Here is a 26,335-nt window from a genome sequence, read left to right as displayed (position 1 = left end):
GGTGGAGTCAATTTCACTCTCGAGATCTACAACAGGCAGTCATAGCTTCCTGGGACAGGAGGCGGAACTTGCTAGGCAAGAAGATGCAGTTGTCTTCCCGAGTCAGAAAGTCTCTGGTGTGGTGGACCACTCCGAGAAATTTACAAGCCGGTGTCTCATGGATCCAGTCTCCAGAGGTCATAGTGACAACGGACGCAAGTCAACAAGGTTGGGGCAGACACATCCAAGGAAGACACTACCAGGGACGATGGAGTCCAGAGGACAGCAATGAGTCCTCCAACTTCAGAGAACTTCATGCGGTCTGGAAGGTACTACTGTCCTCCCGGTCACTGGTGAGAAACAGACACGTCAAGGTACTGTCAGACAATACCACGACAGTAGCCTTTCTCCGTCACCAGGGCGGTCCAAGACATCCAGCGCTACAACGCCTAGCAGAGCAAATCTTTAGATGGGCAAAGAGAGAGGTCCTCTCGATCTCAGCAGTACATCTGGAGGGTACCAGGATCCAGGTCGCGGACTTCCTCAGCAGGAGAAGAATAGCCGCAATGGAATGGGAACTCAACGATGAGGTGTTCAACAGCCTTTGTGACCGATGGGGAAGACAGGAAATAGACTTATTCGCAGTCAAACAGAACGCAAAGGTTCTATTCTCTGAACCCTCTGGGATGTCCAGCAGGAATCGACTGTCTGTCGCAATCTTGGAGCAGAGGCCTGTTATACGCCTTCCCACCTCTCACTCTCATTCCACGAACCCTCAGGAAAATTTACGAAGTCAGATTCAAAGTCATACTAGTGGTGCCCTTCTGGCCAAGAAGAAGTTGGTTCCCCCTGCTCAGGAAGATATCACAGGAGGAACCCATTCTCCTACCAAGAAGAAAGGACCTCCTCCAACAAGGTCCGGTCTTGCACCAGAGGCCAGAAGCACTCCAGTTATTAGCCTGGATCCTGAGCGGCAGGTCCTGAGATCAAGGTATCTGTCGGATGAAGTTATATCTACCCTCCAAGCAAGTAGAAAACCAGTGACCGCAGCAATATATAACAAAATCTGGAAAAGATTCTGCAGCTTCTGTGGAGAGGCGACAGTCGGTGCTGACCAACCTGATATCCCAAAGATCCTTGACTTCTTACAGGCAGGGTTCAGAAAGGGCCTTAGACCCAGTACTCTAAGGGTACAGATTGCAGCCCTAAGCATGTTCTATGATGCAACCCTTTCGTCGCACCCTTGGATAGCCCATTTCTCCAGGGCTGTGCAGAGGCTTAAACCCTTAAAAAGGAAGACCGTCTCTCCTTGGGACCTTAACTTAGTCCTGAATGCACTATGTAGACACCCATACCAGCTAGGGGCAGAGATAGAGATCGGTAATCTCTCACTCAAAACGGCTTTCCTGGTAGCGATCATGTCAGCGATGAGACTAGGGGAACTTCAGGCCCCCTCTATCCAAGATCCTTACTTACAGGTGTTCGACGACCGGTTAGTCCTAAGGCTCGACCCGGCCTTTCTCCCCAAGGTTTTCTCAGACTCAAATATGAATCAGGTGGTAGTGCTCCTTTCATTCTGTCAGTTTCCCAAGAATAAGATGGAAAGTACCTACCATAACTTGGATGTCAGGGAGACAGTACTCAGGTACCTGGACACAACCAGGCCTCAGAGACAGGATAATAATCTCTTTGTCCAATACAGAGGTCCGAATAAGGGGAAGAAGGCATCAAAATCCACAATCGCAAGGTGGATTAAATCCACATTTAGCCTAGTCTATAGGGCACAGGGTCAGAGTCCCCCAGGGAGCCTTACAGCCCACTCATCTACAGCCATGGCCGCTCCATGGGCAGAGAAGGGAGGATCCTCAGCAGAACAGATCTGCAGAGCGGCATCTTGGGCCAGTCTCAGTACCTTCTCTAAGCATTATAAATTAGACGTGGCATCCACACAATTGGCATTTGGGAGAAAAGTGCTCCATGCAGTAGTCCCACCCTAGGACCAATCTCCTTTGGTACTATTCCAGCGTGCTGTCAGGTGATGACCTGGAAAACGGTAATTAGACCTACCGGTGATTGTGTTTCCAGGAATTCATCCTGACAGCACTGTTAGTTCCCTCCCTATGATATTTTCCATACGACTGGAAGTAACATGTGTATGAGAAATGTTGGCTTAAATAAAAAATCTCTTTTTGCATCCATCCAGATGTGTTACTTTGAGAAATCACTGAAGGGTGGCAGGGGGAGGGTTCTTTTAAGTTCTCATGGTTTCCTGTCCCACTGTGGATAAGAAGGACGTCCTCCAGCGTGCTGTCAGGATGGATTCCAGGAAGCACAATCACAGGTACATCTAATTACCGTTTTTATTGGGATCTATTCTTATTTTTGAAATTTACCAGTAGCTGCTGCATTTTCCACCCTAGGCTTATACTCGAGACAATAAGTTTTCCCAGTTTTTTGTGGCAAAATTCGGGGCCTCGGATTATACTCGGGTCGGCTTATACTCGAGTATATACACTCACTGGCCACTTTATTAGGTACACCATGCTAGTAACGGGTTGGACCCCCTTTTGCCTTCAGAACTGCCTCAATTCTTCGTGGCAGAGATTCAACAAGGTGCTGGAAGCATTCCTCAGAGATTTTGGACCATATTGACATGATGGCATCACACAGTTGGCGCAGATTTGTCGGCTGCACATCCCTGATGCGAATCTCCCGTTCCACCACATCCCAAAGATGCTCTATTGGATTGAGATCTGGTGACTGAGGAGGCCATTTGAGTACAGTGAACTCATTGTCATGTTCAAGAAACCAATCTGAGATGATTCGAGCTTTATGACATGGCGCATTATCCTGCTGAAAGTAGCCATCAGATGTTGGGTACATTGTGGTCATAAAGGGATGGACATGGTCAGCAACAATACTCAGGTAGGCTGTGGCGTTGCAACGATGCTCAATTGGTACCAAGGGGCCCAAAGAGTGCCAAGAAAAAATTCCCCACACCATGACACCACCACCACCAGCCTGAACCGTTGATACAAGGCTGGATGAATCCATGCTTTCATGTTGTTTACGCCAAATTCTGACCCTACCATCCGAATGTCGCAGCAGAAATCGAGACTCATCAGACCAGGCAACGTTTTTCCAATCTTCTACTGTCCAATTTCGATGAGCTTGTGCAAATTGTAGCCTCAGTTTCCTGTTCTTAGCTGAGAGGAGTGGTACCCAGTGTGGTCTTCTGCTGCTGTAGCCCATCTGCCTCAAAGTTCGACGCACTGTGCGTTCAGAGATGCTCTTCTGCCTACCTTGGTTGTAACGGGTGGCAATTTGAGTCACTGTTGCCTTTCTATCAGCTCGAACCAGTATGCCCATTCTCCTCTGACCTCTGGCATCAACAAGGCATTTCCGGCCACAGAACTGCCGCTCACTGGATTTTTTTTCTTTTTCGGACCATTCTCTGTAAACCCTAGAGATGGTTGTGCGTGAAAATCCCAGTAGATCAGCAGTTTCTGAAATACTCAGACCAGCCCTTCTGGCACCAACAATCATGCCACGTTCAAAGGCACTCAAATCACCTTTCTTCCCCATACTGATGCTCGGTTTGAACTGCAGGAGATTGTCTTGACCATGTCTACATGCCTAAATGCACTGAGTTGCCGCCATGTGATTGGCTGATTAGAAATTAAGTCTTAACACACAGTTGGACAGGTGTACCTAATAAAGTGGCCAGTGAGTGTACAGTATCTACTATCACGATCATTTAAGTATTTAGTGGTTTGTATTGGTACCCATATTACTCTTTGCTTTATATCATGCACAGTGCTGTTGTGCATGAACAACCCTTTAAAAACATTAATTTATTAGATAATCTATAAAACACAATCTTCTTTCCTCTTTAGTATGTTAATGCCAAAACCAGGACAGTATCAATCTTTCAAGTATACCGTAGTTTTTCTTTGTATGTTGCACTCCTGGTTTTGTCAATTAAATACTGATGAAAAATCACTGACATCTTAATGAACCCTTAGAATGGGCCACTGCTGTGCATTTGCCCTGCGGGCTAAAATTTGCCAGCCAGCCTCTTACACTCAGACAGTACAAATAAAATTAAGAACCGGTGAAACAAAAAAAATGTAAAATAGGGTCTTATCTGATGATAAAAGGGTATGGAAAGTTTAAGGAAAATGCTCACCTGATAGGGTTGTGATAGTCACAACTCCTATAGAAAGTATGTGAAGGCTGCTGCAGTATCACCAATAGAATCTGATACACATGAATGAGGAGTGTGGCGATTCAGAATCCGCGCTGCCAAAAGTCCAATGTAAGGTCAAAAACAAGGATGAAATATAGATGTGATTTATTTCGTTAATGCATTTCAAGGTTTTCAAACTTCATCAGGACAAACCACAAGTGCAGACAGTAGGTGCTGGTAGAGCTTTTTGAAAAATAACACCTTTCTCATGTTCATGTACTGTAGCTTTAATTACTTTTTTGTTACTGCGGTTTAGCCTTTTTTTCCGGATGTATTTAATTTGCTCTAATTGTTTTTACTTGCTTGCATTGCATTTCTCTTAATGTGTTTTCTGTACCACGTGATTCCTATGTTATATTGGTTCTGTAAAGCATTTCTGACTCAAGGGAATCTTTCACAATGCTTAGACCAAAATTGCTGGATTGTGTTTGAAACATGTTGATTTTCTCTTAGTGTGTTCGATGTATGAAAGTTTTTTTTAATAAAGAATACTTTTTTATGTGACGACTTCGAACAGCTCTTATATTTTCTGCAGCCAGTTTACCATCCGGTTTCATCACATAGAAATTAACACATTATTTTAAATCACTGTTTACAGCATAGTTTTCTGATAGTATGCAAATTATATATACTGAAAAAGAAGAGGGTGGGAAATTAATTTTCCAAAAGGCCAACAAGAGAAACTTGGATTATCAAGGAGGTTCAAACAACCTCTGATCTTAGCGATTAGCTGCAGCAGTGATGAGCTCTTTAGTTTTGACGTCACCATTGCAACCTGTAAACAGAGAATGTAGCAGCAGCATAGAAGCTTCACTAGACCCGGAATGGGTAATTTCATCCAAGTGTAGGTTATTAGAGACCAGAAACCTATAAACAGAAAATCATTTTGAAATAAAAAAAAATATTTTTACCTCCTGCACCAGCACAGTTTGGCCTTTCTAAGCCCCGTGTTCTATAAACAGTCACATAACAACAGCGTCTACTATCACAGATGGGGGGAAAACAGGGCTCAAAGTGGCAAAGTATGTATTTTTATTATGTGATTCAGCAGTCTGGGGGCATTTAAAAAGGATCATCCATTTTAGCGATGGGTTTACACATTATGATTATGTAATTAATATACAGGGTGGGCCATTTATATGGATACACCTAAATAAAATGGGAATGGTTGGTGATATCAACTTCCTGTTTGTGGCACATTAGTATATGGGAGGGGGGAAACTTTTCAAGATGGGTTGTCACCATGGTGGCCATTTTGAAGTCAGCCATTTTGGATCCAACTTTAGTAGTATGGATACACTGGCACTATCCACTCAGAAGGTGAGGGAGGGTATGTCTCAGATGCAGCTGGAGATATAACAGGCACTGTGTCTGCTCCTGTTGATGTACTATATAAGATCTATAAAAGTGTGGTTAGCGCCAGTGTATCCATACTACTATTTTTGGATCCAACTTTATTTTTTTCAATGGGAAGAGGGTCATGTGACACATCAAACTTATTGAGAATTTCACAAGAAAAACAATGGTGTGCTTGCTTTTATTGTAACTTTATTCTTTCATTAGTTAGGAAGGCTCCTACTACCCAGAACCCTTCATAGTCTATTCCCTTTATAGACATTCATCTCTCCTGAGGAGTCCCCCACTACAGGGTGATGAAACACATAGGGAGGAATTGTACAAGGGCAATTTTAGAGGGAAATGTCCCACTTGGGCACTGTCCTTGTCAGGATGGGAGATATTGCATTGGGCATGACAGGGAATGTAGTTTTATCTGTTTGACTTTATTTCCATTCTCTCCCTCCTGCTTGATGTTTTTGGCAATCAAAAACTTCTAATGGTAAGATCTAGCCATTTTCTAATTGAGCACTGGTTCACTTTATCACTTTAATGTCTGTATATGTCATTACAAGGTATCGGCTACCAGTATTTTAACCTTGAATATTAAGTTACATTATATCTGATACTGCTTGCCCTTACTTTTAACATTTCCGTAGATACAATACAGTAATTGCCATATTGTGCCTACAGTGTGTAATAATCAGACAAGTTATTATAGGAAGGTACAGCATATTGCCATGTTTAAACCCAATTAGATAGTCATTAGCAGAATGCATAACAATTAAATCCAGTGACCCAGTTAATGGTTTTTTTTGCATTGCTTACTTTTCTTTCATTCTTTCTTGCTCAAACAGAGTTTTCTTCTTTAGAGCCATCACTTTTGCAGCTCATCAACAGCTTACACCAACACAATGAAATTCAGACCTTAGTCCAACCCCAAAATATATTTTTACCGTGGGTCAAGCCATCAAAATAAATTCATGTGTCAGACAAGATAATGATTGAGCTAGAATGCTATGGGCCCCATGGCAAATTTTCGACCTGGGCTCCCATCCACCATCATGCTACTTAGCTGTGTGACCCTAGTTGCATTGCCTGGGTGTATAAAGATGAATATATTGTATACTGTAGTACATATCCATGCACTGGTGTCCACCTCGTGTCCCACACAGTAGTAGTGCACCTCTTAGTGTTCGACACATTTTTGTTGTCCCCATTCGTGTCCCCACACACTAATATGCTCTCTTTTCTGTTTCAACAGTAATGCTTCTTTTTGTGCCCCCACATAGCAGTGTTTCCATTTTCTCCAGATATAGTAATGTTATTAAGGCCTTTTATGTACCAGACCTTATTAATGGTGCTCCCTTTGTGGCGCCCCTGAGGGTTCAGTCGCCACAGAGGTACTGCAACTCCTCCTGAGGTGTGGTACCCCACTATCCAGGTAAGGTGGAGACACCTGACCACAGTCCAACACTCACATCCCACACGCACACCAGTAGTGTAGCAGAGCAACCTTTGTGGCTCCCTGCTTGGAACACGAAGAGTGCTGGGAGGTGGGTGGAATTTAGCCTGCACAAGAGAGCGGGAGAATATTAGGAAAAGGTTAGTCTGTGAGAGGAGATCCTCTGAGAGGGATGGAGTGAAGGAAGTGATGCAGCAGACCCCTGTGACCTGGAGCTGCTGGCACAGGAAAGAGCCATAGAAAGCCTGATTCTTCAGAAGGAAGATAGTTTAGTACGGAACGTAAGGAGAAGAAGAGAACTAAGGACTAGGGTCAGAGCAGAGCCCTTCCTTAAGTTTGAAGCGCATGGCCGGGGTTCGGTCCCCGAGGTTGTATGGATACTGATGTTCCTGCAGCAGAAACCGGAGGAATAGAAGTCGTCACCACTTTATTCCCATCTTAGACTTGGAGGCACAACAGCAATGTGGGTGAGCCGGGACATGATAGCAAGGAGTCCCCAAAGCAGGCTACAGCTGTCTGCCGTACAAGTAGAGTTCTAAGTAACATCAAGAAGGAGGAACTTGAGTTTAATACGCAACTACATGTACTTCAGATTAGGCGCTAGTGTGGAGACGTTTAGAGAAGGCACATGTTGGAGGAGTGCTGGAAAGGTGTACTTTACCTTGCCTGGGAGTTGGCTGAGCCCCTGACCAGGAGGACACGGCACCGAAGCGGGCATCTGTGTGCACCAGACTGTGAGTAAAGCCTTGGAACTACATGCCCTTCTGTTCTCCACTTATTTTTGCGCCTTACACCCGGCTCTGCTACATCTACTTCTTTACACCATCTCCCCACTTGCCAACCTCATCTACACTACCCAGGGACTACAGCTCCTCCTGTGGGGAGCTTCAACATCATTGCTGCACCACACCATTGCACCACACCATCTGTCCCAGAGAAGCAACCCTGCAGCGCTGGTCAAACTGACCAGAAACCACAGGTGGCGTCATGAATCATCACTCACTCTACCCCTTTTACATTGACCGCCTGAGGCCACGAACCGGGTCACTGCCGCTGTGACATCTCCCATTGAAGTCAACGGGCCCAGCACCGAGTACCCCACGGCCTCTGGGGGCGAGTCACCTTCATGCCAAATGAAATTAAGAAAACTTAAAAACACCTAAGCTTGTTTTACTGATAAAGTCAAGTACATGCAATGGTGCACGGATACACACAAGTGGTGCCTGTAGATATATAAACGCTAGGTCAGGGAAGTGAATGGCCCTCTGAAGACTCGGCTTCCAGCTGGGTACTGACACCTAGTGTTTAGTAGTGAGATGCCTTGCTGTCAGTCACTGTGAGATATGGTGGGAGAAGATCCAATGAGCTGTGTTGGTTGTCAAATAAAAACACCTGCCCAGATGTAGCATAGTAATATATGTTCCTCTAATTCTGCAACACTCAAAAATCATTTTATCCCATCCCATATTAGAGCATTAAAATGCAGGACTTCTTTTTTTTTAAAAAAAGCAACAGTCCGAGACCTCTTTAAACCTATAATTCAGAATATCCACCCAAAGGAGCATCTCCTCCATCTACTCATTTGTTATTCCTGCATCATTGAACACAACAAGAATGTCACCTAATTCCCATCCATTTTTATTCCTTAAATGCAACCAAGAAAACACATAATCACCATTCCATCCCTTCAAATCAGTTTGCCACCTTAGTTAATGTGTCAGCTGGAGCTGAGTGGAGACAATGGCTACACACTACAAATAGGTACAGAGTGTTGCAGTCACACAGTTCAACCTGACGCTTTCAGAGGCTGGACTGCTGCCTGCTTGTCATGCAAGTCCAGATGTAGCACAAACTCACGTTTTGGAACAAGCCTCAGTGCTCTTCCCTTAACCCTTTTAGGCAAGGTTACGGTCGCGCTTTTTGTGACCTCAATCGCTACATCCCTTGACCATACCCCACAGTTAACATAAAATTTATCTAGACCTAAGATCAGACGTCTAAGTTAATTCAGTACACCAGACCTAGGGCCAAATGGCTTAAATTTAGATGCCACACTACATATAACCCACGACTCATGGCAGCATGGTGGTTCAGTGATTAGCACTGCAGCCTTGCATCGCTCGGATCCTGGGTTCAAATCCCACCAAGAACAACATCTGCAAGGTGTTTGTATGTTCTCCCCGTGTTTGCCTGGGTTTCCTCCAGGGTTCTCCGGTTTCCTCCCACACTCCAAAGACATACTGATAGGAATTTAGATTGTGAGCCCCAATCGGGATGGTTCCGATAATGTATGTAAAGCGCTGTGGAATTAATGACGCTATATAAGCGAGTAAAATAAATAAATAAACTCAGACCAGGGGTGTTTCTAGTGTCAGAAAATATCAGTGGTTTAAGCCACAAGATGTATGTTTTTGACAAAACGTCCCTCTCTCCATGTTTTTGCCATTTGTGGATAATTGCTCTCACTGTGGTTCACTGGAGTCTCAAAGCTTTAGAAATTGCTTTATAACCTTTTCCAGATTGATAGATCTCAGTTACTTTTATTCATGTTTGTTCGATATTTTTTTTGGATTGCGGCATGATGTCTAGCTTTTGAGGATCTTTTGGTCTACCTCCCTTTTTTTCAGGCAGGTTATATTTATGTAGTTTCTTTATTTGAGAACAGGTATGGTAGTAATCAAGCCTGAGTGTGGCTAGGGAATTTGACATTGGCTTCCCATAGATGTGATAAACCACAGTTAATTTATGTTTTAAAGAGGAGCAATTACTTTTTCACACAGTGCCCTGTATGTTTGGATTTCTTTTTCCCTTAATAAAGACCTTCATTTGAAATCTGCATCTTGTGTTTACGTGTTATCTTTGTCTAATGAAATTTTTGTGGTGATCTGAAACATTTAAGTGTGACAAACATGCAAAAGTATAGGAAATCAGGAAGGGGGCAAAATTTTTTCACACCAGTTTATATCCTCCACCCTGATATATATGTCCCTTATTCTGGCTCCAATCTGGGTATATGTCCCTCATTCTACCGCTGTTCTTTAATGCATAGAAAAAAATAAACCATTATACTCACCTCCCATTTGCTCCCCCGCCAAGCAGCATCCTCTCATCCTCTTCTGAAGCCGGCAACTGGTTTCAGCGTGTAGGCGACAGGAGCGCATGACATCACTGCCATGTGCCCCCAGTCAAATGCACACCGAAGTCAGCTGCTGGCCTCTGATTGGATGGCAGTGTGTATTGCAGCTCATGGATCTGGTGAGTCTCTGCATCGCAATATAATTCTGCTAAATGTGTGACTGTGGACACACAGAGTTCAAGTTTGCACTGATGTTAGCGGGTCTCGCATCCACACCCACACAGGCCCGCTTGCGGTTGCGACCAATGTTCCTGGGTCTGTGCGTGAAGTCCTTTGTATATGTGGTGGTAGAACAGCTTAACTGGTTTTCTGACCTTTCTGTCTGATTAATTTTATATTAATATTATAGTATCACTGAAGACTTTCACAGATGCAGCTACACTAAATATATTTATTTTTACTTTTTTTATTTCTAATGGAGAAAAAGTGGTAATTTGAATATTTATATGTTTTTATATATATTGTTTAAATACTTTGTTTACTAAGCCTCTTAACCCCTTTACCCCCAAAATGGTTTGCACATTAATGACCAGGCCAAATTTTACAATTCTGACCAGTGTCACTTTATGTGGTAATAACTCTGGAATGCTTCAATGGATCCTGGTGATTCAGAGAGCTTTTTTGTGACTTATTGTACTTCATGATAGTTGTTCTGCCTTCTTCCACATATTACGCTGTGTGGATTCCAGCATATGGCTTAACCTTTCCTCTACTCCCAGAAACAAGACTGTATGGGTGCTTAAGTCTATATTTATTGGGATGATATGGACAACAATGGGAGATGATAACAGATGGTATAGTAGAACACAGTAGTATATGAGATCAGGGGTTGTTGTTGTGAATTCCCTTGCTCGGAGTTCTAAGTGAAAGCTCCCTCTGCTCCCTCTGGTGGTTACTGAGGGTAGTGGAGCTGGCCAGGTTGATGGAAGTTCCCCACCTGACGACGATAATTGGGAACCTGGGATTATTGGCTGGGAGCATATAATTGAGCTGGCTGCTCTTGAAGGTTGCTGGTGATTTTTCCTCCTTGTGCATTTGGAGTTCTTTTGTCCCATGCCTGATCTGCATTGTTCAGCTAAGGGCTTCTTTTGTTAATCCTTTGCATCTAATCTGGTTGTGTCTTTTTTTTGCTTTATGCTTTGTTGCTAGGGTTTAGCGTGCTCCCTGCTCTGTTCAGCGCTGGGTCCTGCTTCATATGTTACAGTTTGTTCAGACCCTTGTTATGTTAGTATCTTTTTGCTTTGCTTCCAGTCTATACCAGAGTGCTGATTTAGGGGGGGTGAGGTCGTGTGGCCTCAGGTTTTCTGTATATCAGAAGTGTTGGACTTTTTTAGGGTTTTGTGCGTGATTGCAGACAGTATATTTTCTGTCCTGTCCTGTCTAGACAGCTTGGGCCCCACCGTTTGCTCAGTCTGTTTTCTGCCTGTGTTTGTGTCTCGTCAACAATATATGTTTGGGGGCTGTCTATTCCTTTGGGTATCTGCTCCGGGGCTGTTTAGATTTCACCTTTCTGTCTTTAGGCTTAGTTAGTTCTCCAGCTGTGGCGAAGCATCTAGGACATCGTAGGAACGCTCCACGGCTACTGCTAGTTGTGTGGATAGGATCAGGGGTCTGCAATCCACTTAGTTACCAACCTCTCTGGTCTTCTGGTGGCTTAGCCTGTTCCTGCCATACTCCTCGGTGACACATTCATAACAGGTTGTTGTACAAAGTTGTAGATAGTATCAGAGATTGCTGAACACAGTTATGGATGATTCAGCAGATTGTTTTACAAAACGTGGATGATTCAGATATTGTTGTACACAATGTGGATGATTCAGATAAAAATTATAAGAAACAGATAATGCAGCATGTCAGTACTAGTAGACAATATACAATACATCAGTACCGGCAGGTAATCACAGCAATACAGGGTACTATCACAACAGTAGCAATGATACAGGATGCTGTTATATCAGTAGCATGCATTATATAGAAGCTGAGCAATATAACATACACAGCAGTAAAGGAGAAAAAAATATCTAACACAACTCATGGCTGCCAGCTTTGCATTCACTGACCAGAGGATGCATAACTATCATGCAGTGTAATAGCATTACAGGAGCTGAACATGAATTGCAAACATCATGAGGCATGCATTATGGCCAACTAACACAGATGCATAACATATATACATAAATGCATTGACCTTACCGGAATCTGCTTGTTATAAGCAGTGGTTTTGCAGATAGCTGAGCTGAGCACATGTGAGCTACTCAGAAGTCCGGCTGAAAATGGTTACATGTTGTTGACCAGGGAAGGAAGAAGGGCGGTTCTGAACAGTCAACCATTTAGAGAAACAGAAGATTCCAAACACCTGAATAAGAAAAGAGAAGGGCAACTATGACACCTACTGGCGATAGCTGGAACAGCACTTAAAAATATCTTGCTGCACAGAATGGGCAGAACAATAGTGGTAAAATTTCTTCTATATTCCATATATACTCGTGTATAAGCCGACCCGTGTATAAGCCAACCCCCCTAATTTTGCCACAAAAACTGGGAAAACTTATTGACTCGCGTATAAGCCTAGGGTGGAAAATGCAGCAGCTACTGGTAAATTTCAAAATTAAAATACATACCAATAAAAGTAAAATTAATTGAGACATCAGTAGGTTAAATGTTTTTAAATATTCACATTGAATCAGGAACCCCATATAACGCTCCATACAGTTCATGATGGCCCCATAAGATGCTCCATACAAAATACACCCCATATAATGCTGCACAAAGGTTAATAATCGCCCCATAACATACTCCATAGAATATGCCCCATATGCTGCTCCAGAAAAGTTATGGCCCCATAAGATGCTCCATAGATTATGCCCCATATGCTGCCCCATAAAATGCTCCAGAGATTATGCTCCCATAAGATGCTCTACAAAATGCTCCATAGATTATGTCCCCATAAGATGCTCCATAGATTATGCCCCATCAAATTCTCCATAGACTATGCCCCATATGCTGCTCCATAGATTATGCCCCCATATGCTGCCCAATAAGATTCTCCATAGATTATGCCCCCACATGCTGCCCCATATGCTGCTCCATAGAGTATGCCCCATATGCTGCCCCCATAAGATGCTCCATAGATTATACACCCGTAAGATGCTCCATAGATTATGCCCCCATATGCTGCCCCATAAAATGCTCCATAGATTATGCCTCCATATGCTGTCCCCATAAGATGCTCCATAGATTATGCCCCCATAAGATGCTCCATAGATTATGCCCCCATATGCTGCCCCATAAGATTCTCCATAGATTATGCCCCCATATGCTGCCCCCATAAGATGCTCCATAGATTATGCCCCATATGCTGCTCCATAGATTATGCCCCCATATGCTGCCCCCATAAGATGCCCCATAGATTATGCCTCCATAAGATGCTCCATAGATTTTGCCCCCATATGCTGCCGCAGCTGCTGCTGCAAATAATAATAAAAAAATGACATACTTACCTCTCCATCACTGGGGGCCAGGTGTCGGGGCCCTGAACAGGCGGGGACAGGTGCCAGTGTTGCTGCTCTGTCTCTTCCGGGTCCCTCTGTCAGTGACTGCTTAGGCAGAGGGCGTGGCGCACACTAACTACGTCACCGTGCCCTCTGATCTGAACATCACTGACAGAGGACACGAAGGACAGAGTAGCGTGCAGCGATGGACCGGGGACAGGTGAATATTGCATATACTTATCCTCTCCTGGCGTGGTCTCTGCAGCCCTGTTCTCCCTTCCTTCCTTCAGCGGTCACGTGGTACCGCTCATTAAAGACATGAATATGCACATATTTGTCTTTAATGAGCGGTACCAGGCAGGGGGGCTGCAGAGACACGCCAGGGGGGTAAGTATGATCTGGCTCACCCGCTCCCCCTCCCCCCCGACCCCCGGTATATGACTCGCGTATAAGCTGAGAGGGGACTTTCAGCCAAAAAAATGGGCTGAAAATCTCGGCTAATATGCGAGTATATTATATATATATATATATATATATATATATAGTAGCTTGCATTTAATTGTGAGAAAAAAACTGAAATTTGGCAAAAATTTAGAAAATGTTGCAATTTTCAAGCTTAAAATTCTTATACCCTAAATCAGAGAGATGTCACACAAAATAGTTAATAAATAACACTTGCCACATGTCTTGTTTACATGAGCACAATTTTTGAAACTTTTTTTGTTAGTAAGTTATAAGGCTCAAAAGTTCTTAGAAAATATACAAAACAATTTTTTAGGGACCACCCCACATTTGATGTGACTTTGAGGTGTCCATATGACAGAAAATACCCCAAAGTGATACCATTCTAAAAACTGAACCCCTCAAGGTGCTCAACACCATGTTCAAGTTTATTAACCCTTCAGTTGCTTCACAGGAATTTTTTGAATGTGGAAAAAAATGAACATTTAACTTCTTATTCACAAAAAAATTATGTTAGACCCAATTTTTTTATTTTCACAAGCGTAACAGGAAAAATGGACCACACAATCTGTTGTGCATTTTCTCCTGAGCATGCCGATACCCTATATGTAGGGGAAAATCACTGGGTGCACGGCAGAGCTCAGAAGAGAAGGATCGCCATTTGACTTTTTGAATGCATATGTCACAACACATCTGTCGGGTGACCCGGGACCAGGGGCTCCTTCCCTGTCTCTAACACTAGGGGGCGCCCTAGCTCGGCCTGCTCCCCCGGGATACTTCAGATGGCAAAGATGCTGGTGCCTCCGCTCTTGCCTTCTGTCCTAAGTTAGCCCTCCATCTGTTCTTTTCCCCCACCCAGGCAAGAGGGGGCGCTACTGTGCACCGTAGTACTCCAATCTGACAAACAAGGCAACACAAATAAGGGTTAACAGAAAACTCCAGGCATGCAAAATATTCACTCCAATATAATAGAGGAATGCACTGGGGTGTGAAGGTAAGGGAATAAACCAAAATACAACCCTTGTATCTTCCCTATCTTACAACCCCAAACAGTTATTCAAAGCTTTTAACTTCCTCCTCCGCCCACCACTGCTCCCTCCAACCTCCCTCATCTCTGCTGAGGACTTTGCCACAGACTTTAAAAATAAGATTGACCAAACAAGGCAAGTCTTCATCGTTCAACCACCACAACCACTTTGCATACCAGACCAATGCCCAAACCCCATAACCTCACTCTCCAACATCATTGAAGGGGAGCTTAATTGTCTCTTCTCCAAATCGCACCAATTGTCTCTTCTCCAAATCGCACCTCACAACCTGTGCACTTGACCCCATTCCATCCCACCTCCTCTCCAACCTCACCACCACACTTATCCCATCCCTAACCCACCTCTTCAACCTAACGCTAACATCTGGTACCTTCCCTTCTGTTTTCAAACATGCCACAATCACGCCTATCCTTAAAAAGCCAACCCTCGACCCAACCGCTATGTCCAGCTATCGCCCAATATCGTTGCTCCCATTCGCTTCCAAACTCCTGGAGCAGCACGTCCATGCTGAACTTTCCTCCCACCTATCATCTAACTTGTTGCTCTTTGACAATCTACAATCTGGTTTCCGCCCCCATCACTCCACTGAGACAACCCTGACCAAAATTACTAAAGACCTACTTACAGCCAAATCAAATGGACACTACTCTATACTCCTGCTTCTAGACCTGTCCTCTGCATTCGACACAGTTGACCACTGCCTCCTACTACAGATCCTCTCCTCCTTCGGGATCAAAGACCTCACCCTATCCTGGATCTCCTCATACCTTTCCAACCGCACATTCAGCATCTCCCACACCACCTCTTCATCCCCACCCTCTCTCTGTTGGAGTCCCTGAAGGCTCTGTTTTAGGACCCCTACTCTTCTCAATCTATACACTTGGTCTGGGGCAACTCAAAAAGTCCCACAGATTCCAGTACCACCTTTATGCTGATGACACTCAGATCTACCTCTCTGGCCCAGACATCACCTCTCTGCTGTCCAGAATCCCAGAGTGTCTATCAGCCATATCCTCCTTCTTCTCCTCTCACTTCCTCAAGCTCAATGTGGACAAATCAGAACTCATCATCTTTCCTCCATATCACAGATCTTCCTTACCCGACCTAGCTATAGCAATTAATGACATCACGCTTTCCCCAGTACCGGAAATCCGCTGCCTCGGAGTAACCTTTGACTCTGCCCTGTCCTTCAAACCGCACCTCCAAGCTCTTTCTAGCTCCTGTCGCCTACAGCTCAAAAATATTTCCAGAATCTGTCCTTTCCTCAACCCTCAATCTACTAAAATGCTTGTGCATGCCCTCATCATCTCCCGCCTCGACTACTGCAACATCCTTTTCTGTGGTCTCCCTGCTAGCACCCTTGCACCTCTCCAGTCCATCCTTAACTCTGCTGCCCAACTAATTAATCTTTCTCCTCTGCTTCTTCACTCTGCAAATCTCTTCACTGACTCCCATTCCCTCAGCGTATCCAGTTCAAATTACTAATACTGACCTACAAGGCCATCTATAACCTGTCTCCTCCATATGTCTCTGAACTAATCTCCCGAGACCTTCCCTCACGTAATCTCTGGTCCTCCCAAGACCTCCTTCTCTCCTCCACACTTATTCGCTCCTCATCCAACCGCCTCCAAGACTTCTCCCGAATTGCCCCTGTCCTCTGGAATTCTTTGCCCCAACAAGTCCGACTATCAACCACATTTGGATCCTTCAGACAGAACTTGAAACCCACCTCTTCAAGAAAGCCTACAGCCTGTAATGACCCCAATACCTCCTTCTCTCTCACCACTACCGGAGATGTCACCTCAACCAAAACCGGAACTGCTACAACCCACCATCCTACTGTCTCCTTCACCACCATCCTGTAGCATGTAAGCCCAAAAGGGCAGGGTCCTCTCCCCTCTGTATCAGTCTGTCATTGTTAGTTTGTTTATTGTAAGTGATATCTGTTATTTGTATGTAACCCCCTTCTCATGTACAGCACCATGGAATCAATGGTGCTTTATAAATAAATAATAATAATAATAATGATAAATAATAAATAATAAATAAGGACAAACACAAGGAACAGTCACTAATGCCTCCTTCAACTCTCCTTCTCATACCAACTCCTTTCCCTCCATTAGCCATGCAGCAATAAACCTAGCTATGACAAGGATTAGTAACAGAGTCCAGATTATAAAGGGAAAAGGAGTGGCTAACTGAGCACAGGGATTTCCAACATGGCCGATTATTTGTTCTGGCAGAACAGGGGTTAAACACATTTAAAATGAAGGAGAAGTGCTTCTTCTCAGCGCCGGAGTAGGAGCAATCAGAGGCTGTGGTCTTCTGGCTCCACACTGTCGCAGTAACCCTGTGACAGCTCTCCAAACGTGACATGGCATTCGCTAATTGTGGAAAAGGTATGCGGGTGCCATGACCCACTGGGAGAGCCCCTGAGGTGCCAGTATAGCAGAACCCCCCCATAAGTGACCCCATCTTACAAACTACATCTCTCAGCGAATTCATCTAGGGATGCAGTGATCATATTGACACTACAGATGTGTCACAGAATTTTATACCAATGGACAGTGAAGAAAAAATAACAATTTTTAACACCAAAATTTTGTTTTAGCCCCAGATTTTACATTTTCACACAAGTGGGTAAAAATGGCACCATATTTTGTCCCACAATTTCTACTGACCATGGCAATACCTCATATGTAGCTGTACAGTACTGTTTAGCCATATGGGGAGAATCAGGAGGAACAGAGTACTATTTGCCTCCTGGAGTGTAAATTTTCCTAGAACAGTTTGCGGACTCCATATACAAAGCCACTAATTGCTAGAAGATCAGAATCCTCCCTCAAGTGGCCCCATTTTGGAAATTATACCCCTTTGTGAATTTATCCACAAGTGTAGTGATGATTTTGACTCCATGGGTGTTTTCCAGAAACAAGCAGCAATGAATCTTGCGGAGTGAAAATTGCAAACTACCGTTGTAGTGACCAGTATGCTATACTGAACAGTACGTTGTAATGACTAGTACGTTGTTATGACTAGTACGTTGTAATGACCAGCTCATGCATCTGGAGACACGCACCTGTAAGTTAGGCAGGCTCTAGTCACTACAGAAATGCCAAACAGGTGGACGCAATATGTGGTTTAGCTACACTGTGTGGCTCAGAAGAGAGGGGGCATTTGAATTTGGGAGCGCAGAATTTACTGAATTTCTTTTGGGGGACAAAGACCCATTTCACTTTTCCAGAGCCTTTGTACTACCAGTAAAGTGGAAGCCCCCTATATTTCTGTTAACAGATGACAGACCTGAGTGGGGCTTGCTTTTATTGCGAATTGATTTGAATCTTTTATTTGGAACATTTTTACGTAACATTTGGGGTTTCCATCTAAATCTCCAAGTGACGTGACAGACGAGACACCTAAGGGATATAATCACTATAATGAGGCAGCAGAGTTACTCTGGAATCTGTCGGGCCTCTGTTCTGAGGTGTCTTTCTTTTCAGAAGTGCACAAAATTGTGGCCGACGGTACTTTTATGCATTCCTAAAAAGACTGATATGCGCAGTGATGACCAGGAAGTCTCACAGGTCAGTGTATCGAAGCTGCAGCGCTGACAGCTTCTGTAGCATGCAGAACTGCATGCTATAGAAGCGATCAGCCTGCGCAAAATCAGTGTCCCATAGTAGGACAAAGTGGAAAAAAAATAAATTAAAAAAAAATTAATAATTGTAAAAATATTTTAAAATTTTTAAAAAATCAATATTTATTCCATCAAGAAATAAATATTTAAATAAAAAAATCTAAGCACTAGTACACATATTTCCACACCCATAGGAATACATGAGAACTGCTTACTTCCCGCATGTGGCTATGCCCACCATGCGCAAAGTAAAGCGTCTCATGTGCGGTTGGTACCCACGGTGTGGAGGAGAGGAGACTGTCCTCCAGGCCCTGGGCACCATACCCCTGTAAAAAAAAGAATAAGAAATAAAAAATCGGGGTATATTTACCTTCCGACGTCCTGCGCTGCCTTCCCGGGCCTCAGCATTCCCACTAATGCCTTGCGACAAGGTCCTGTGATGACGTAGTCTCGCGTGACTCTAGCGGTCTCGTGAGATCGCTATAGCAACGCGAGACCAACGTCATCACAGGTCTCGCAAGGCATCGCTGGGAACACTGAGGCCCGGGAAGGCAGCGCGGGACGTCGGAAGGTAAATATACCCCGATTTTTTATTTTTTTATCATTTTTAACATTTTATCTTTTACTATTGATGCTGCATAGGCGGCCTCAATAGTAAAAAGCTGGTCACACTTGTCAAACACTATGTTTGACAAGTGTGACCAACCTGTCAATCACTTTCCAAGCGATGCTTCAAATCGCTTGGAAAGTGCTTGACTATTGCACGTGAAAATCGCGGTAAAATCACAGTGAAATCGCGTGGAAAAAAGCGCTCGATTTCTGGGAAGGAGTCCGGTTTTCATTGTCCGGATTAAATCGCTACGTGGGCACATAGCCTCAGAATAAAGCGATGCAAAAATAATTTTTTTATAGAAAATAGTTTTTATTGTATAAGAGCGCCAAAGCATAAAAAAATAATATAAATGAGGTATCGCTGTCATCGTACTGACCTGAAGAATAAAACTGCTTTATCAATTTTGCCACATGCGGAACGGTATAAACGCCCCCCCCAAAAAAAAGGAATTCTTGAATTACTGGTTTTTGTTCATTCTGCCTCCCAAAAATCGGAATAAAAAGCGATAAAGTCATGTGCCCGAAAATGATACCAATAAAAACGTCAACTCGTCCTGCAAAAAACAAGACCTTACATGACTCTGTTGGCCAAAATATGGAAAAATTATAGTTCTCAAAATGTGGTGGTGCAAAAACTGTGGCAATTAAAAGAGTCTTTTAGTGTGTCACAGCTGCCAAACATAAAAACCTGCTATAAAAATCCACTATAAATAGTAAATCAAACCCCCCTTCATCACCCCCTTAATTAGGGAAAAATAAAATTTAAAAAATTATTTATTTCCATTTTCCCGATAGGGTTAGAGTTAGGGATGAGGCTAAAGTTAGGGTTAGGGCTAAAGTTAGTGTTAGGGGTGTGTTAGGGTTATGGTTAGAGTTGGGATTAGGGCTAGGGGTGTGTTGGGGTTAGGGATGGAGTTAGAATTGGCGGGATTCCACTATTTAGGCACATCAGGGGCTCTCCAAACGCAACATGGTGTCTGATCTCCATTCCAGCCAATTTTGCATTGAAATGTCAAACGGTGCTCCTTCCCTTCCAAGCTCTGCCATGCGCCCAAACAGTGGTTTACCCCCACATATAGGATATCAGCATACTCAGGACAAATTGCACAACAAGTTTTGGTGTCCAATTTCTCCTGCTACCCTTGGAAAAATAAAAAATTTGGGGCGAAAAGATCATTTTTGGGAAAAAAGATTTTTTTTATTTTTATGGCTCTACATTATAAACTTCTGTAAAGCACTTGGGGGTTCAAAGTGCTCACCCCACATCTAGACAAGTTCCTTAGGGGGTCTACTTTACAAAATGGTGTCACTTGTGGGGGGTTTCCACTGTTTAGGCACATCAGGGCTCTCCAAACGCGACATGGTGTCCGATCTCAATTCCAGCCAATTTTGCATTGAAACGTCAAACGGCGCTCCTTCCCTTCCAAGCTCTGCCATGTGCCCAAACAGTGGTTTACCTGCATATATGGGGTATCCACGTACTCAGGACAAATTGTACAACAACTTTTGAGTTCCAATTTTTCCTGCTACCCTTGGTAAAATAAAACAAATTGCATCTGAAGTAAATGTTTTGTGAAAAAAAATTTAAATGTTCATTTCTTTTTTAAACATTCCAAAAATTCAGGTGAGGCACCTGAAGGGTTAATAAACTTCTTGAATGTAGATTTGAGCAGCTTGAGGGGTGCAGTTTTTTGAATGGTGTCACTTTTGGGCATTTTCTATCATATAGACCCCTCAAAGTGACTTCAATTGTGATGTGGTCTCTAAAAAAAAATGGTGTTGTAAAAATGAGAAATCACTGGTCAAATTTTAACCCTTATAACTTCCTTACAAAAAAAAATGTTGGTTCTAAAATTGTGCTGATGCAAAGTAGACATGTGGAAATGTTACATATTAAGTATTTTGTGTGACATATCTCTGTGATATAAGGGCATAAAAATTTAAAGTTGTAAAATTGCAAAATTTTCACCAAATTTCCATTTTTTTCACAAATAAACGCAAATCATATCAAACTAATTTTTCCACTATCATGGAGCACAATATGTCATGAGTAAACAATGTCAGAATCGCCAGGATCCATGGAAGCGCTCCAGAGTTATTACCTCATAAAGGGACAGTGGTCAGAATTGAAAAAATAGGCCCGGTCATTAACATGCAAACCACCCTTGGGGATAAAGGGGTTATCTAAGGAGAATCTGTTTCTTAAATTAATCAGGGTGCTTAATCATGGCTTATATTAGATTGATAGACAAGTTTGGATATTAATTTAATACAGTATTGATAACTTGGGGATATTAGGAAATACACTATAAAGTGAACAAGAAGTCACATTTGCAAGTATATTATAATACGCAACTTACTTATTCTGTATCAGTGTGTCTTTGTTTTTATCTTTTATATTGTAAAATGCCATTCAACATTTTATTGGTGTAGAGACTATTTTATAATTAAGACATTATCTTATCTAATTATTATAAAACTTCCATATTGAGCAAGAAGCCTAAACTATTTGAACTTCAAGAGACACAAAGAGCTGATGGCAAGAGATATGTAAAATCCAATATAACTTGTAAAAAATAATTTGACACATCAAAGACGTGTAGGCAAACTGTAATGAAACATTGTCACAAATGTGAAAATGTATTCAATCCAATATAAAACATCAAGTCGTTCTTTTTTCTTATAACTGTGACAAATTTTAAATATATTCTGATAAGAATTAAGATATATTATCATCTGTTGAGCTCAAAGATATTAAGTGTTAATTAAAGATTTGCTCTCCATATAGAAATATTCACATCCACTAAAATATGTACAACCGTTAGCTTTAGCTGTTAGAATTTTTTTTAGAACAATTTAACATTAGTACTCTTAGTAACAGAAGAAAACTAAAATTAGCAATCAAATTACTATTTAAGTGACCCAGTCAGCTCATTCATGTTGCCCAAACCACGGAGCACCATGAAAATGTGTAATTCTGAAACACTGTTGTTTTAGAGAAAACATACTGTGAAAATCTGGTCAAGGAAGGTGTCACAAATCAGCAATAGAGAAATAACACAAAACATAACTTTTAATAATTGATGTAAAAGCTACCAAAGATAGTAGTGCAAGTAAATCACTAGATCAAATGCCACAAATCATAATGGGGGTAGCTGTATAAGTCTCTGTAACAGATTACTACCAATATATACATGTGGCTATTCCAAGTCCAAAATTTTGAGAGATTGGACCAAAAAGGTACTTGGACTAAACCAGTGCAAAGAAGGCCAAGTAAAAAATGAACAGTTTCCTTATCAGAGGAACTAAAAAGACCTCTACCCTGTAAAGGTTATCAAGGAATATGCCTATTCATGTATATAACAAAGACATCATAATAATAAGGCCATCAACATAATGTGAAAAGGAAAGATCTCACCACATGAAGATGGAGGATGTCCAGGATCAGATGTCCCATCAGAGTCATATCAGGTCAGGAAGAAAAGGGGGTTCACCCTATACAAGCCCTGTTTGAGCTACAAATGCTGACACCCATGACTCCCGCCCTAACAAGGGCAGTCCACATCTAATCCCTATAAACCATAGCCCTACAAAGTCCCTGTGCATCCCGACGCGTTTCGTCACTTAATGACTCTTCAGGGGACCTATTAGCACAAATTGGGCATCATCACAGAGTATACAGACTGCCTCCTAAGATGACAATGGAGTGAGGCAGACTGATGAGGAGGGCACTTAAATAAACTGCCAATCAAATAGAACACATCCACCTGAGATGACTTGGAACGCACGCCGTCCACCATTACCCCTTATGGGACGCAGGCACATGATGAGTGTGTTAATAAGAAACGCCCACCTCCTATACCTCATTCAAATCCAAGCAATAGTGTGTAAACACCGGCGTATCCCGCGGCAAAGGCCGCCCTATTTCCGGTTGCGTCATACTGCCCAAAAGCAAAATGGCCGCCGCACTTCCGGACATGCGCACTCATCGGTGCCAGCAAGAAAAATGGCCGCCACACTTCCGATCATGCGCACTCATGTTTAATCAGTGCCAGCAGGGCGGAAGTAAAACATGCGACAAAGGTCGCAATACTGCTATAAGGTAATATCGTCATGCGGGCTTTAATCAGTCCGTGAGCCGATATTAAACAAGCAGATAGACAGATTATGCATCTCTAAAAGGCCTCAACCACAAAAATGATTGCGAAAAATAGTACCCAACAACCTAAATCATGGGATGGATATTGTCCCAATCAGAAGGCCTCAAGAGAGCATTGCCAGAATCAAAATAAAACAAGGTGGAAAATAACAAAAATTCAAACTCAGAATATAAAGGTAGCAAACACATATATAAAAAAGGGGGTATTTTACAGTATATACAAAGGAAATAATAAAAAACACACATATCAAACCCTAAATATAGCAGCCAAAATTGAGTTGGTCATTAAGCCCTCTTGGGGTCATGGTGTTCAAACAAAAGATCCACTTAGTCTCTTTTTGTAGAATGATGCGATCCCAGTTACCACCCCTTGGTGGTTTTTTTACCCTTTCAATCCCCAGAAATTGGATGGAATTAACATTCCCTCCTTGACACTGATTAATGTGGCGTGAAATAGGGGTATCTCTCTTATGGATAATGTCTCCAATATGTACCCCAATCCTACGTTTGAATTCCCTAATGGTTTTACCCACATATTCTTTGCCACATGTACATGTGGCCTTATAAATGACTCCCTTGCTGCTACAATTAATAAATTCCCTAATTTGATATGCCTGTCCTGTAACATTACTGACAAAGCCAGCACCAGGGGAAATGTGGGAACAAGCAACGCAGTGGCCACATCTAAAGCAACCATTCACATTGGTGGGCAACCAAATTGTATGGGAAGGTCTGGTGAAATGACTGTTGACCAGCCGATCCTTCAATGAACGGCCTTTCTTGTATGTGATTAGAGGTTGTATCGAAAGTTCTCCTCCAACATCCTTATCCATTAATAACACAGGCCAATGTTTGGCCAGGATAGCACGTACATCACTTGCTCCATTATCAAAAGTGGTAATCAACCTCATTTCACCTTTATTTTCAACTCTGGGTCTGGGTTTAAGGAGTTCCATTCTGTTTTTACCCTTAGCATGTTTGTAGGCACGTTCCAAAACATCAAGAGGATAACCCCTATCCAAAAATCTGTCTCTGAGTTCTCTCGCCTGTCTCTCAAAAGATTCATCTGTAGAGCAATTTCTACATATCCTAAGGTATTGACCCTTAGGTACTCCACATTTAAGATGTATAGGGTGACTGCTGTCCCACCTCAACAAAGAGTTAGTAGCCGTGGGTTTCCTGTAAGTGCAGGTGGTAATAGTGCCATCATTTTTCCTCTCAATCAATATATCAAGAAAAGACAATGAAAACGGGTCAATCACAGAAGTAAAAAATAGACCACACTCATTGTGATTCAGTGTATCTACAAATACAGAAAAACTATCCTTAGAACCCTTCCACAAAATCAGGATGTCATCAATATATCGAACCCACAGCTCGATTAGTCCCATGACATCCAAGCCACTCCTGAAGACCTGGGTCTCCTCCCACCAGCCCAGGAACAAATTTGCATATGCCGGGGCACATGGACTCCCCATAGCGGTGCCCCTGAGCTGGTGGTAGATCTTATGATCAAACAAGAAGAAATTCTTAGTGAGACAGAAACGAAGTAGTTTGATGACAAACTCGCTGTGGGCCCGGTATTGACATCCTCTAGTGTTCAGGAAATATAACACAGCTTCAAGCCCCTTATCGTGAGGTATGGAAGTGTAAAGCGCCTCCACATCAATACTACCCAGATTAACCTCAGGATCAACACATAATCCCTCTATTCTCCGAAGAAGATCAGGGGTATCCTGCACGAAGGATCGTAAAGAGGCGACGAAGGGTTTCAGGACACGATCTAGATAAATGCCAATGTTGTGGCTAATACTGCCCATTCCTGACACAATAGGTCTCCCCTTTAGAGGGGAAAGACCCTTGTGTAATTTCGGTAGGCAGTAAAAGGTAGCAACTATTGAATCTTTAGGCATTAAAAAATCAAATTCAGATTTGTCAATAACTCTCATGGATAGACCTTCATCCAAGATGCTTTTAAGTTCAAACAAATAATCAGAAGTAGGGTTATGATCCAAAATCTCATAGCTCACTCTGTCCTCAAGGAGGGTCTCACACATTTTGGAATATTGTGTAGAGTCAAGGATGACCACGTTGCCACCCTTATCTGAGGGTTTAATGACAATGCGGTCATCCTGCTCAAGCTTATTAATAACTGCCATTTCTGTTTTCGTACAATTATACCTGGAAAAGATCTTCTTTCCTTGTAAGGATTTCAAATCTTCTGTAACCAAGTTTTCAAAGATATCTATAGCAGACACATCTCCAATGGGAGGCGGCATTTTAGTGCTCCTGTTTTTTAATTCAGTAAAGGGACCCCTTCCAAGATCGTTGGGGTTCACTACACCAATACTAGATAACAGGCGTACGTCTGGCAACAAATCAACAGGAATCCCCATATCTATACAGGTACGGTTATCCTGTTGGAGAAAAAACTTTCTCCAACGTACCTTACGTAAAAACAAATTAAGATCTTTTATAGACCGAAACAGATCAAAGTCTGTACTGGGGACAAATGTAAGACCCTTTTGCAGAACCTGTAGTTCTTCACGGTTGAGCACCCTGGAGGACAGATTAACCACTTGTATACCGTTAGCGACCGATGAAGATGCTGAATTAGGGACACGACTGAAAGGTAAAGTAATATTAGAATAGTTATCCTCAGGAACGATTCTTATTTCCGTACCGGATGTTGACGGTTCCTTAGAGGATAACTCTGATCTAAAAAATGCGATCCCGCAGTAGTGTCGGATCTATCCAGAGG

The sequence above is a fragment of the Dendrobates tinctorius genome, unplaced genomic scaffold (assembly GCF_039654945.1).
Source record: "Dendrobates tinctorius isolate UK_male_01 unplaced genomic scaffold, ASM3965494v1 ptg000035l, whole genome shotgun sequence".
In the NCBI taxonomy this organism is placed as follows: Eukaryota; Metazoa; Chordata; class Amphibia; order Anura; family Dendrobatidae; genus Dendrobates; species Dendrobates tinctorius.
The sequence above is the reverse complement of the archived record's forward strand: the minus strand, read 5'-3'. Positions refer to the sequence as shown.